This window comes from Heterodontus francisci, chromosome 25 (genome assembly GCF_036365525.1).
Source record: "Heterodontus francisci isolate sHetFra1 chromosome 25, sHetFra1.hap1, whole genome shotgun sequence".
NCBI classification, from domain to species: Eukaryota; Metazoa; Chordata; class Chondrichthyes; order Heterodontiformes; family Heterodontidae; genus Heterodontus; species Heterodontus francisci.
The window spans coordinates 71,948,397-71,962,330 of NC_090395.1; positions in this window are offsets into that span (position 1 = coordinate 71,948,397).

Sequence of the window (13,934 nt, forward strand, 5' to 3'; positions counted from 1 at the left end):
CCTTTTTTAAATAGTGGGGTGATATTAGCTACCCTCCAATCCATTGGAACTGTTCCAGAGTCTATAGAATTTTGAAAAATGACCAACAATGCATCTATTTCTAAAGCCACTTCCTTAAGTACTCTGGGGTCTAGATTATCAGGCCCAGGGAATTTATTGACCTTCAATCCCATCAATTTCCCTAACACCATTTCCCTACTAATACTGATTTCATACAGTTCCTCCTTCTCACTAGACCCTATGTTCCCTAACATTTCTGGGAGGTAATTTGTGTCCTCCTTTGTGAAGACAGAACCAAAGTATGTATTTAATTGGTCTGCCATTTCTTTGTTCTCCATTAGAAATTCCCCCGTTTCTGACTGGAAGGGACCCACATTTGTCTTCACTAATCTTTTTCTCTTCACATATCTATAGAAGCTTTTACAGTCAGTTTTTATGTTCTCTGCAAACTTACTCTCATAGTCTATTTTCCCCTTCTTAATCAATCCCTTTGTCCTCCTTTGCTGAATTCTAAACTGCTCCCAATCCTCAGGTTTGCTGCTTATTCTGGCCATTTTATATTTTTCATCCTTGGATCGAATACTATCCCTAATTTCTTTTATAAGCCACGGTTGAGCCACCATTCCTGTTTTATTTTTGCACCAGACAGGAACGAACAATTGTTGTAATTCATCCATGTGCTCTTTAAATGCCAGCCATTGCCTATCCACTGTCAATCCTTTAAGTAACGTTCCACAATCTATCATAGCCAACTCGTGCCTCATACCTTCGTAGTTTCCTTTATTAGATTCAGGACCCTCGTCTCAGAATCAACTCTCTCACTCTCCATCTTAATGAAGAATTCTATCATGTTATGGTCGCTCTTCCCCAAGGGACCCCGTACAACAAGATTGTTAACTAATCCTTTCTCATTACACAATACCCAGTCTAGGATGGCCTGTTCTCTAGTTGGTTCCTCAACGTATTGGTCCAACAAACCATCACATATGCACTCCAGGAATTCCTCCTCTACAGTATTATTGCTAATTTGGTTTGCCCAATCTAAAGGTAGTGTTTGATGAGGACAGTGTAGAGGGAGCTTTACTCTAAATCTAACCCAAGTTGTACCTACCATGGGAGTGTTTCATGGGGACAGTGTAGAGGGAGCTTTACTCTGTATCTAATCCGTGGTGTACCTACCCTGGAAGTGCTTGATGTTAACATGGGGGTGTCTAAAATGTAAGGTGCTCTATTCCCCAGCACAAACTATCCTCAATTCAATGAGTACAAAACAAATTCACAACATAAGGAACTCGGTGTTCTGCACTCAGACTTCACTCACAGCTGGAACTGACTGTATCTGTATTTGCAGAGTAGAAAACGGAAACCTTTGCATCCTGTAAAAACTGTACAACAGGACCCCTTTTGAAGAAGTCATCCTGTTTTCTCGACACTTTTATTTCCCAATGTTGTCCCCTCATTTCCTGAGGTGCCGTTATTGGGGTATGATACCATGGATTTCAGCTGCCCTCCAGTATTTTGCTCAACTGTATGGTATTCGTGTGTGACCTAGGCAGTGAGAATTATTGGGCAATTCAACTGTGGAGGCAACAGACCCAAACTAAATTGAACTTCAGTTGAAAACTGAGCATGTGTGCACTTTACGACAGGATAGCAATCACTAGCATCGATCTCTTGCCTCAAGTACTGAGGCCAATTTCAGTTCCCCATGTGCTATCCTGACAGAGCCCAGCTGAAACCATAGGATCCAGTGTAGCATTCGCCAAGGTTTTTCGGCAGTACTTCCTAAACCTGCAACAACAAGGGCAGCAGGTGCATGAGAACATTATCAACTCCAGATTCCCTCCAAGTCACGCACCACCCCGACTTTCCTATATATTGCCCATTCCTTCATCGTCGCTGTATCAAAATTCTGGAACTCCCGCCCTAACAGCACTCCGGGAGCATCCTCACCACATTGACTGCAGCAGTTCAAGCGAAGGCCTGCTACCATCTCTTTCATTAGGGACAGGCAATGAATGATGGCCTTTCCAGTGATGCCCACATTCTGAGAATGTATTAAAAATATGCAGCACTGCCAGGCTGATCAGTTACTGTTCCTCGTACAAACTTGGAATGAGCTGATCCCAGGTGAAATAGTGTTAGGGATATTACAGTCGCCCACACTGTCCTGAACTAGGGAGGAGAAAGATCAGCTCAGGTTCTTCATCCTGATCATTATACATCGACCTCATACTTGGAGTGAGTGTGTACAGATACCGGGGCCAGGAACAGGCTCTTCTGCAATTCACTCCACAGTCGAATAGCTTGCCGTCACTCACTGTCAAAGCTCCCATACATAGAATTGCTATTTAGGCAACAGGCCGTGAGGGAGTTGATGCCTTTGCAATGCCAGGAGAGGAGTAAATTTTGCAAAAGGTAATTCAGTATTCAGTATTTCGCACCCACATCACAGTCTGCATCAACCTGATACTGAAACTGCTTCACATTGACAGAAACTGTGAATAATTGCATAAAATTTCAAGGAAACTGTTGAAGTAAATTAAATACAACGATCAACACATTGCAATCTAAAGCTGTACATTCCCTAAAAGTGTCTGAACACAACAATGAAAATAACACACCCTTTGTGAAACTCAGTGGAGACTTGGGAAATACCCCAAGGACTGGAGAGATGGCTCTTCCAGTTTTAAACCTCCTTACTACCTCCTAGTGCTGGGTTCATATTGCCTACTACTCAGATAGCAGTGATGACCTGTAAGGTTAATTCATTCTGTGTATGTTACTACTCTTTTCTTTTAGTTGGCAAAAACTCAGAAAGTGAAATATCCGAAGGGAGCACCCGAATCTGGAAATGTTTCAGATAATGGCTGACCCAAAGGAAAAGGGTAGCTGTGCCGAGAGGGTTTTATGTTGATATACTATTTCTGGCAATGTGTTGAGGTGTTGGCCTATGCTAAGAATAACACAGCCTTCCGTCCTGCGATGGGAGTGCAGCTGTAGCAACAGTAGCCATGGGACAACAGGGAAAGTGGGACTGAAGGCCACTGCAGTAGGAACTGTGTGAGTGAGTACAAGAGAGCAGAATCATCGAGCCTAATCAGTGAACAGCATGTCCTGTCACATTAGTCCAACTCTTACTTCCCTCAACAGCCATTCTGTGACCTTGATGCTTGAGTTGAGATTGTCAATTTGGTGCCAAAGTCGGGTGCTCTCAAAAGCCTGAAATTGGTCAATGCCAACAGCACAAAACTGACTCTTAGCAAATCGCCAGCCGATTTTTTCACCGTGCCAGTTTCTATTTTCCATTGATTTGGAAAATATTGCTAATATCTTTATTTGCAAACCAATTAAAAGTGACAGTGAGACTAGGAAACAAGTCTCCAAAAAGAATTTGAACTGTCATTCTGTGAACTTCAATCTCAGACCAAAGGAGACCACAGTCCTCATCAATACTAAAGGTATGGACTAAATTTGCAGACAGGGCTGGAGTTGACACTGGAGAGGAGTAAATGTAGGCCTTTGGAGCAGGGTAAACCCAGAGCAATGTCGACCTCACTACTACTTGTCCAGGGTGATCCGTTGGGTCGCCCTGAAAGTCTTTAAACCTACCTGGTTTAAATGGTTAGACAATAGAGCTCTCCCTGTCCAGTGTATACACACACAGACACACACACAGACACACAGGCACATACACAGACACACACACAGACACACAGACACACATACACACAGACACACACACAGACAGACACACACACAGACAGACACACAGACACACAGGCACATACACACAGACACACAGACACACATACACACAGACACACACACAGACAGACACACACACAGACACACACACAGAGTTCTCATTTCAGTGGCCTCCAATCTCACTTGCTGTATTTGTCCTGTGGCACTGTTGCTACAGCTGTGCACCCTTGTGTTGTCTAAACATCCAAGTGCCACTGTCAGTTGTGGCTCAGTGGGTAACACACTCTCTTCTGAGTCCAGGAGATTATAGGTTCAAGCTGCACTTCTGAGACTTGAGTGTATTATCTAGCTCTCGCTGTTGCAGGTGCTGACTTTTGGATGAAATGTTAACCCAAAGCTCCATCTGGGGAGCAAAAGTTCCTGTGGCCACTATTTGCAGAAGAGCAGAAAAATTCTCCTGCCTGACATTTGTCTCTCAACCAACACTGAAAAAGAACACCAATGATTTGGTCATTATCATGTTGTTGTTTATGGAAGCTTGGTGTGTGCAAATTGGCTACTGTGTTTCCAACATTACACTGGTTGTAAAGCACTTTGAGACATCCTGAGGTTGTGAAAGGCGTTAAAGAAATGCAAGTCTTATGTCTCCAAATGATGTCACCAGGAGATAGCATGTAGACAGTAAGAGAAAAGATTGCATCTCTTTGTCACCTTTCACAACCTCAAAACACTTTCCAACTAATGAAATGTTTATGAAGTGTAGACACTGTTGTAATGTAGGAAATGCCACAGCCAATTTGCACATAGCAAAATCCCACAAATAGCAACATAATAATGACTGTTGTAGTACACCTTTAAGAAGGTGTGATTATGTTTTCAATGTACAACAGAGTAAGGGAAATTATGTAATGTACCACGTGACTTCTACTCTGTGTGTGAGTCTGTAGAGAGTAGTTGTCCATACCAGACCTGTGGGGAGACCAAACGCAGGTTGGGTGACCTCTTTGCGGAACACCTCCGCTTAGTCCGAAAGCTTGACCCCGAGCTTTCGGTTGCTGGCCATTTCAACACAACCCCTGCTCTTCTGCCCAAATCTCTGTCCTGGGATTGCTGCAGTGTTCCAGCGAACATCAACGCAAGCTCGAGGAACAGCATCTTATTTATCGATTAGGCATGCTACTGCCTGCCGGACTGAACATTGAGTTCAATAATTTCAGAGCATGACGGGCCCCCCTTTTTATTTTTATTTTTAGTTTTTTTAAAATTTGTTTACTTTATTTTAGCTTGTTTCTTCATTCATTATTTTTTAACCACTGTTTTTTTCAGGTTTGTGCTTTGGGCCAGGGTTGTTCATTTTTTTGTCAATTAACACCCTCTCTGCACTAACGCTTTGTCTTTCAGCACACCATTAACATACTGTATGTCTTTGCTTCTTGACCTTCTGGTTAGTTATTCTCTGTGACCCTGTCCCATCAACACCTTCCCTTTTATTATCTCTTGCACCAACCCCGCTTTATTTGCTTAAAACCTATTACATTTCTAACCTTTGCCAGTTCTAATGAAAGGTCACTGACCTGAAACATTAATTCTGCTTCTTTCTCCACAGATGCTGCCAGACCTGTTGAGTATTTCCAGCATTTCTTGTTTTTATTTAAGACTACTCCTAGTTGTACACATGCAGAATAGTCATCAATAAAGAACCTATGTTATGTGTTAACTGATCCCTTATGCACACTTGGTACTTGTGCATCGTCAACACTGACACAAGGAGAAGAAAACACAATGACCAGATGATTTGTTTTTTCTGTGATGTTGATTGAGAGATAGGTATTAGCCAGGATACCGAGAAGGACTCCCCTGCTCTTCTTAGAAATAGTGCCACGGGATCTTTAACATGCACTGAGAAGGCAGATGAGGCCTCAGCTTAAATCTCATCCAAAAGGCAGCACCTCCTTCAACTGTGCAGCACTCCCTCATTAAATATCAGGCTAAACTTTGTGCTCAAGTGGGAATTGAAGTAGTAACTGTTAGACTTAGAGGCCAGAGTGCTATCCACTGAGCCAAGGCTGACACTTCTTTCTGTCCTTATTGCCTGCATTAAATCTGAAGTGAAGCAGAGTGTTGCTCTCTACTCCAGAAAGTCTCATTCTGCTTAGACTCAGTGTCACATATACTACAGGGTAAATTCAATGGATGGTAAATCATCGGCAGCTTTCCAATACGCTGAGTATACGCTTTTTTTTCAAAAATATACTTATTCATAAAAACCTGTAAAAAATACATCACAAAACAATTCAAAACAGTTTCAAGTTGGCATTCCAGAAAGTGCAAAGGAAATCAGTTTTCTTCAATACAGAACGTGAGTTGCCTCACAACTCTTCCATTCCATTTTACATGCCATGTACATTTTACTGCAAACCCATATTTGATGTATACAGCCCGAGGGGTTCCCCATGGATCCAGCCCCTCAGTTCACTATGACGGGAGGACCTTACACAATGGTCTTTCCCCATTGAGTCTTTGCGGTGTCTGCCCCAAGCTTTCGTGCGTCCCTTAGCACATAGTCCGGGACCTTGGAATGTGCCAGTCTGCAACACTCTGATGTGGACAACACTTTTCGCTGGAAGACCAGCAAGTTTTGGGCAGACCAAAGTGCTCTTTCACTGAATTAATGGTCCTCCAGCAGCAGTTGATGCTTATCTTGGTGTGCGTCCCTGGGAACAGCCCGTAGAGCACAGACTCCTGTGTTACAGAGCTACTCGGGACGAACCTCGACAAAAACCACTGCATCTCTTTCCACACCTGCTTTGCAAAGATGACCTGGCAGTAGCATTAGGCTCACATAACATCACTCCCGTCCCGTAACTATAGCGTCCGGGCAAGGTAAAACCACTTCACAGTGATACTGCCCTTGTAAATCTAACCAGAAAGAATGAAATTGTGGGAGGGAGAGAGAACATAAATCACTTACCTAAAACTGAACACCCATCTGAGAACTGACGCAAGACTTGCAGTAGAACCTTGTCTGACTCAAAGGAGCTGTTAAAGGTTTATAAAAGCAAGTAAGAAAATGCATTACATCAGGCAAGATGGAATGGCCATTACAATCCAGCTGAGTTTCCTTGGGATTAATTTCTTTGGATTAACTTCTGTTATTCACAAAATCAGAAACTGGTGACAGCACAAAGGGAGGCGATTTCTCATCGTGTCTGTGCCAGCTCTCTGCAAGAGCATGTCAGCTGGTCCCACTCCCCATGTGCCCACAATACAAAATGAAAAGATAGCAATGCTTAATACTCATGGAGTATTTAACCCAGATTATTTAATGGTGCGTCCTAAATATCTTTGTGGCAGAGTGGTGCAGGAAATCACATGATTAAACACCCATAAATCCCCATCGCTAGGTTGTTGCAGTGAAGACCATCCTGCTGAGAAAGAAGAGAGTGTTTTTCACAACCTCAGGACATCCCAAAGCACTTTACAGCCAATAAAATACTTCTGAAGAGTAGTCGCTATTGTAATGTAGGAAACAAGGCAGCCAATTTGCACACAGTAAGCTCCCACAAACAGCAATCTGATAATGACCCAATCATTTGTTTTTGTGATGTTGGTTTGAAAGATAATATTGGCTGGGACAGCAAGAGAATTTGCATGCTGTTCTTTAGATAGTGCTCTTGGGATTCTTTACAACCACCTAAAGGGGCATATTGAGCCTCGGTTTAAAGTTTAATCTGAAAAGCAGCATCTCTATTGACAGAGCGCTCCTTCAGTACTGCACTGAAGTATCAGTTTAGATCAGTTTAGAGGTTCTATCTGTCCCCGGTGTTGCGAAGGATGGGTCTGGTCACATTGCCGCGGAACGCACCATGCAGTTGGGCGGCGCCGTACCACCTATCCTTCGTGGAGCAGTTTCTGCGGAAAAACACCTTTGACCACCGGTCCATCAGGCAGTGGTCTGCACGGAATGTCCTCAAGGCCCTGCGGGAAAAGGAAACGGTGGATCCTGTCGGATGGTTCCCCGAGCAGACCGTCAAAGTCATTTGGCGGAATGCCTCATCACCAGAACTTTCAAACAAGCACCAAGATGTAGCTTGGCTGGTGGTGAGAAGGGCCCTCCCCGTCAGATCCTTCATGCACACCCGAAGTCTCGCCCCCTCCGCACAGTGCCCCCGCGTTGGCTGTGGTGGGGAAGAGACGGTCGCCCACCTCCTCCTGGAATGTGCCTTTGCAAAGCAGGTGTGGAAAGAGATGCAGTGGTTTTTGTCAAGGTTCATCCCAAGCAGCTCTGTAACACAGGAGTCTGTGCTCTACGGGCTGTTCCCAGGGACGCACACCGAGACAAACATCAACTGCTGCTGGAGGGCTATCAATTCGGTGAAAGACGCCCTTTGGTCTGCCCGAAACTTGCTGGTCTTCCAGCGCAAAGAGTTGTCCACCGCCGAATGTTGCAGACTGGCACATTCCAAGGTCCAGGACTACGTGCTGAGGGACGCACTAAAGCTTGGGGCAGCCGCAGCAAAGGCTCAATGGGGAAAGACCACAGTGTAAGGTTCCCCCACCAAGCTGGACTGAGGGGCTGGATCCATGGGAAACCCCTCGAACTGTATCGTTAATATTCTCAATTGCTATAAATGTAAAACTGAAATTGACATGACAATTGTGAAACGGAAGGGTTGGGAAGAAACACATGACAGTATTGAAGGAAACTGATCTCCCTTGCAATGTTTGTATTTTTTGGTGTTGTTTGGAAACTGTTTGGCAATGTAATTTTTACAGATTTTTATGAATAAAGTATATTTTGGAAATAAAAAAAAAATCAGTTTAGACTGGAACAAACACCAAGACATAGCTTGGCTGGTGGTGAATGCAGTGCTATTGCTTTAATTGCTTGAGTATTAGTCAACTTACTGTTGCATATGTAAATAGTTTAGTATACACATCACAGGAAGTGATGTAAGCCAACTTGTGATATAATAGTTGGAGTAGTGTTAGTCGACAGACAGAGTATGTATCTTAGAGCTTTCCTGTCAGTCTGTTATTTTGTAATAAAGAACACTACATTCAACTCACCGTTCAGCCTCAGATTGTTTGGTATGTTTGTATTGAAAGGCCTTTCCCGTCAGATCCTTCATGCAAGCCTGGGGTCTCAGCACCATTGCACGCTGTCCTCGAGGTGGCTGTGGTGGGGGGGAAAAGACCACCTCCCACTTCCTTCTGGAATGTGCCTTTGCAAAGAAGGTCTGGAAAGAGGTGCAGTGGTTTTTGTTGAGGCTCATCCCAAGCAGCTCCGTAACACAGGATTCTGTGCTCTACTGGTTCTTCCCAGGGATGCACACCGAGACAAACATCAACTGCTGCTGGAGGACTATCAAGGACACAGTTTGGTCTGCCTGAAACTTGTTGGTCTTCCAGTGCAAAGAGCTGTCCACGATCGAGTGTTGCAGACTGGCACATTGCAAGGTCCAGGACTACCTAATTTTCTTTTGGGCCTCCTTATCTCGAGAGACAATGGATATGCGCCTGGAGGTGGTCAGTGGTTTGTGAAGCAGCGCCTGGAGTGGCTATAAAGCCCAATTCTGGAGTGACAGGCTCTTCCACAGGTGCTGCAGAGAAATTTGTTTGTTGGGGCTGTTGCACAGTTGGCTACCTAATACAAGTATTAAAAACTGCTATCTTTCTGTTTTGTATTGTGGGCACATGGGGAGTGGGACTAGCTGCTATGCTCTGACAGAGAGCCGGCACTGACACGATGGGCTGAGGGATGCACTAAAGCTTGGGGCAACCACTGCGAAGTCTCACTGGGGAAAGACCACAGTCTGCAACTATCCCGCCATAGTACACCGAGGAGCTGGAGGCTGTGGAAAACCCCTCAAGCTGTATGCTTGACAGAAAACATACATTGTAAATGTAACCTGTAATTGAGATGCCTCACTATACTTACAGAGTGCCACATACTGTAATGAAAGGAATTGAACTATATTGCGCGTTACAATTTGAACTGTTATGTAATGTACTCTTACAAATTTTATGAATAAAATATACTTTTTGGACTGTACGTTCAAGTGACTGACGCAGCTTCTGAAGCCTTGATCTTCTCATTCAGAGAGGAGAGTGCCACCACTGAGCCAAGGCTGACACCTACATAGGGATGTGGTGATACAGCATAGGTCACAGTTAGTGGGGGGTTGTGATCAATATCTCCATAGCCAACAGTGACAGGATGAGTGAGAAAATGGAGATATTGATCACATCACAGGGCTGACTAACATATTTGGCGAATGTTACAGTAAGTGCAAATTATGGAATTTCCCTCCTCAGAAACCTAACAGCTGGTTCCCTCAAACAAATTCAGATTGTGTTGTTCAAATACTTGTCTTCAGTTGAACAAAATATAATTTAAATTGTTTGTGTGAACTATTGGGTTCAGGCAGGTGCACAGATGTTAGTATTAGGGAAGGGAACCCTTTTTCATTTCAGGCAGGTGAGCCCCAGTTTTAACTTGAGGCACAATCCAGATGGTAATGAGTCAGGTAGCGTGTGTCTGCCATTTTAACCACAGGCGCTGCCTCGTTCCCAGCGGGCAGGATGGATTAAAATCGGCTTCGTACTGTCAATATTATGCACTCCTAGCTAAGAAACAGCACACGCTTGATGTAGAGTAAGTGCCTGATTTTCGTTTTGGCCTCAATCAGGTTCAATTCTCAGCAGGCTGGGCCTCATAGAACCGTACAGCACAAAAGGAGCTCATTCAGCCCATCGACTCATGCTAGGTCCCCTTGCCTGCACCGAGTGGTGTATGCAAAATCCACTGTTTCACTTCTGAATGCTTGTCCCCAGCCAAAATAAATCTGAACAGCCACCAAAGAACTCATTGCAGAAAAATAGGAGGATATTCCAGCTGCCCTTCTTCGATATCAAAGGACGAATGACAACTTGTGTTGGACTGTGAACTTAGGACGTGTATGAGCTTTAGCACGAGGTTTGTACACACAACCTCCTTGAGGGCAAAAGTTGTTTCCAAGTAAGACAAACTGACCTGAATGAGCTGTGGAGACCAGGGTGCAGATTTTAACCCCTCCCCCCAACCCACCCTCAGTCACTGCAGGTTGAGTAGAGCATGACTACCCGACCCGAAATCGACTAGAGCCGATGGCACGTGTCGGGTTCAGGTCGGGTCGGGTCACTCTTCCAGGTCTGGCATTCGGGCTTGGGTCGGGTTGGGCTGGGTCGGACATAGTGACAGCCGGGACGTCAAGGCGGGAAACATTCCGCACTAATCTGCAGTAAGCAATCCCATCCAAGGTAGAGCACAACCTCTTCAATAAAGTTGATTATATTCCGGTGGTCGGGTCGGATCGGGTCGGGTCGGGTGCAGGAAAAAATGAAAGGACTCGGGCCGGGTTGGGCTCGGGTCGGATGTGGTTCTGTTGGGCTCAGATCGGGTTTCATTTGCAGACCCGAGCCGGCCTTTAAGGTCAAGTGTCGGGGTTGCCAACTCTATTTGGATGTATTTCTACAGGGTTCATCACATGATCTCCTGCCTCCAACTGTCCCTGCCCCATCACGCTGTCACCATTGGTCGGCTGACACATCCATCCTGATGAACCCCCCACCCTCCCACGCCAGTTGGAAACATGCTGTTGAAGGAACTTTGGCGAGTTGCTGCAGTGCATCTTAAAGATGGTGCACACTGCTGCCACTGTGCGCTGATGGTGGAGGGGGTGACTGTTTAAGTAAGCGGCACTTGCTTAGCAACAACCTGCTCAGTGATGCTCAGTTTGGGTTCCGCCAGGGCCACTCAGCTCCTGACCTCATTACAGCCTTGGTTCAAACATGGACAAAAGAGCTGAACTCAAGAGGTGAAGTGAGAGTGACTGCCCTTGACGTCAAGGCAGCAGTTGACTGAGTATGGCATCAAGGAGCCCTAGCAAAACTGAGGTCAATGGGAATCAGGGGGGAAACCCTCCGCTGGCTGGAGTCATACCTAGTGCAAAGGAAGATGGTTGTGGTTGTTGGAGGTCAATCATCTGAGCTCCAGGACATCGCTGCAGGAGTACCTCAGGGTAGTGTCCTAGGCCCAACCATCTTCAGCTGCTTCATCAATGACCTTCCTTCAATCATAAGGTCAGAAGTCGGGATGTTCACTGATGATTGCATAATGTTCAGCACCATTCACGACTCCTCAGATACTGAAGCAGTCTGTGTAGAAATGCAGCAAGACCTGGACAATATCCAGGCTTGTGCTGATAAGTGGCAAGTAACATTCGCGCCACTCAAGTGCCAGGCAATGACCATCTCCAACAAGAGAGAATCTAACCATCTCCCCATGACATTCAACAGCATTACCATCGCTGAATCCCCCACTATCAACATCCTAGGGTCTACCATTGACCGAAAAATGAACTGGAGTAGCCATATAAATACCGTGGCTACAAGAGCAGGTCAGAGGCTAGGAATCCTGAGGCGAGTAACTCACCACCTGACTCCCCAAAGCCTGTCCACAATCTACAAGGCACAAGTCAGGAGTGTGATGGAATACTCTCCACTTGCCTGGATGGGTGCAGCTCCAACAACACTCAAGAAGCTCGACACCATCCAGGACAAAGCAGCCCGCTTGATTGGCACCCCATCTCCAAACATTCACTCCCTCCACCACCAACGCACAGTGGCAGCAGTGTGTACCATCTACAAGATGCAATGCACCAAGGTTCCTTAGACAGCACCTTCCAAACCCGCGACCTCTACCAACTAGAAGGACAAGGGCAGCAAATACATGGGAACACCACCTTCTGCAAGTTCCCCTCCAAGTCACACACCATCCTGACTTGGAACTATATCGCTGTTCCTTCACTGTCGCTGGGTCAAAATCCTGGAACTCCCTTCCTAACAGCACTGTGGGTGTACCTACCCCACATGGACTGCAGCGGTTCAAGAAGGCAGCTCACCACCACCTTCTCAAGGGCAATTAGGGATCGGCAATAAATGCTGGCTTGGCCAGCGACGCCCACATCCCGTGAATGAATTTTAAAAAATGTAGTGCATGGGTGCCAATCACGTTGTTTACTTTGTCCTAGATAGTAATGCTTCTTGAATGTTGTTGGAGCTGAACTCATCCAGGCAAGTGGAGATTATTCCATCACACTCCTGACTTGTGCCTTGTTCTTGTGGGAGAATCTTTATGGAGTCAGGAGGTGAGTTACTTGCTGCAGAATTCCCAGTCTCTGACCTGCTCTTGTAACAGCCGTTGTGTTTCTAGTCAATGGAGACTCTCCGGACATTATGGTGGGGGAATCCAGCAATGATAATGCCATTTAATGTCAGGAGGAAGTGGTTAGACTCTCTCTTGTTGGAGATGGTCATTACCTGGCAATTGTGTGACATGAATGTTACTTTCCACTTATCAGCTCAAGCATGGATGTTGTCCAGGTCTTGCTGCATGCAGGCACAGACTGTTTCATTATCTGAGTTGATGCTGAGTTATTTGATCTCATCCAGAAAAGCAGTCAAACATAATAACTGACCTCACTCTCTAAATTCACAGATGCAGGAAGAATATTTGCATAAGGCTGCCAGTGACTGTGGAACTGCATTCCAGCGAGTGTTGGAGGGCTTGACAGGGTAGATGCTGAAATTGTTTCCCCTGACCGGAGAGTCTAGAACTGGGGGGCACAGTCTCAGGATAAGGGCTCGGCCATTTAGGACTGAGATGAGGAGAAATTGCTTCGCTCAGACAGTTGTGAATTTTTGCAGGTCTGGATGCTCACCGGTTGAGCATATTCAATACTGATGGATTTTTGGCTGCTGTGGGAATCAAGAGATATGGAGATAGGGTGGGAAAGTGAAATTGAGCTAGAAGATCAGCCATGATCTGATTGAACAGGTGAAGCAGGCTCGATGGGCTGAATGGCCTACCCCGTAACAATTTTTCATGCCCTTATGCTGATGTGCGAAGAAGAGAAAGAAAGAAAATTGGTGGGAAATATACTTCCTTGTGAAAACAGCTTAGATTTGGAATGAGATTAAAGGTCCAAAAGCTAATTTAAAAAAAAGAGATGATCAAATGGGACCGAGTAATTCCTGTGGCTGTAGGAACCACAGAAATATCACCTGGGGAAAATAATTGATTCAGATCGCACAAAGTAAACCTGCAAGTCTCTTTTGATTTGGATTCAGGGTGAAACATTTGCAGAACTTTTTATTGGGGGATTAAGCAAATTGAGTGGCGA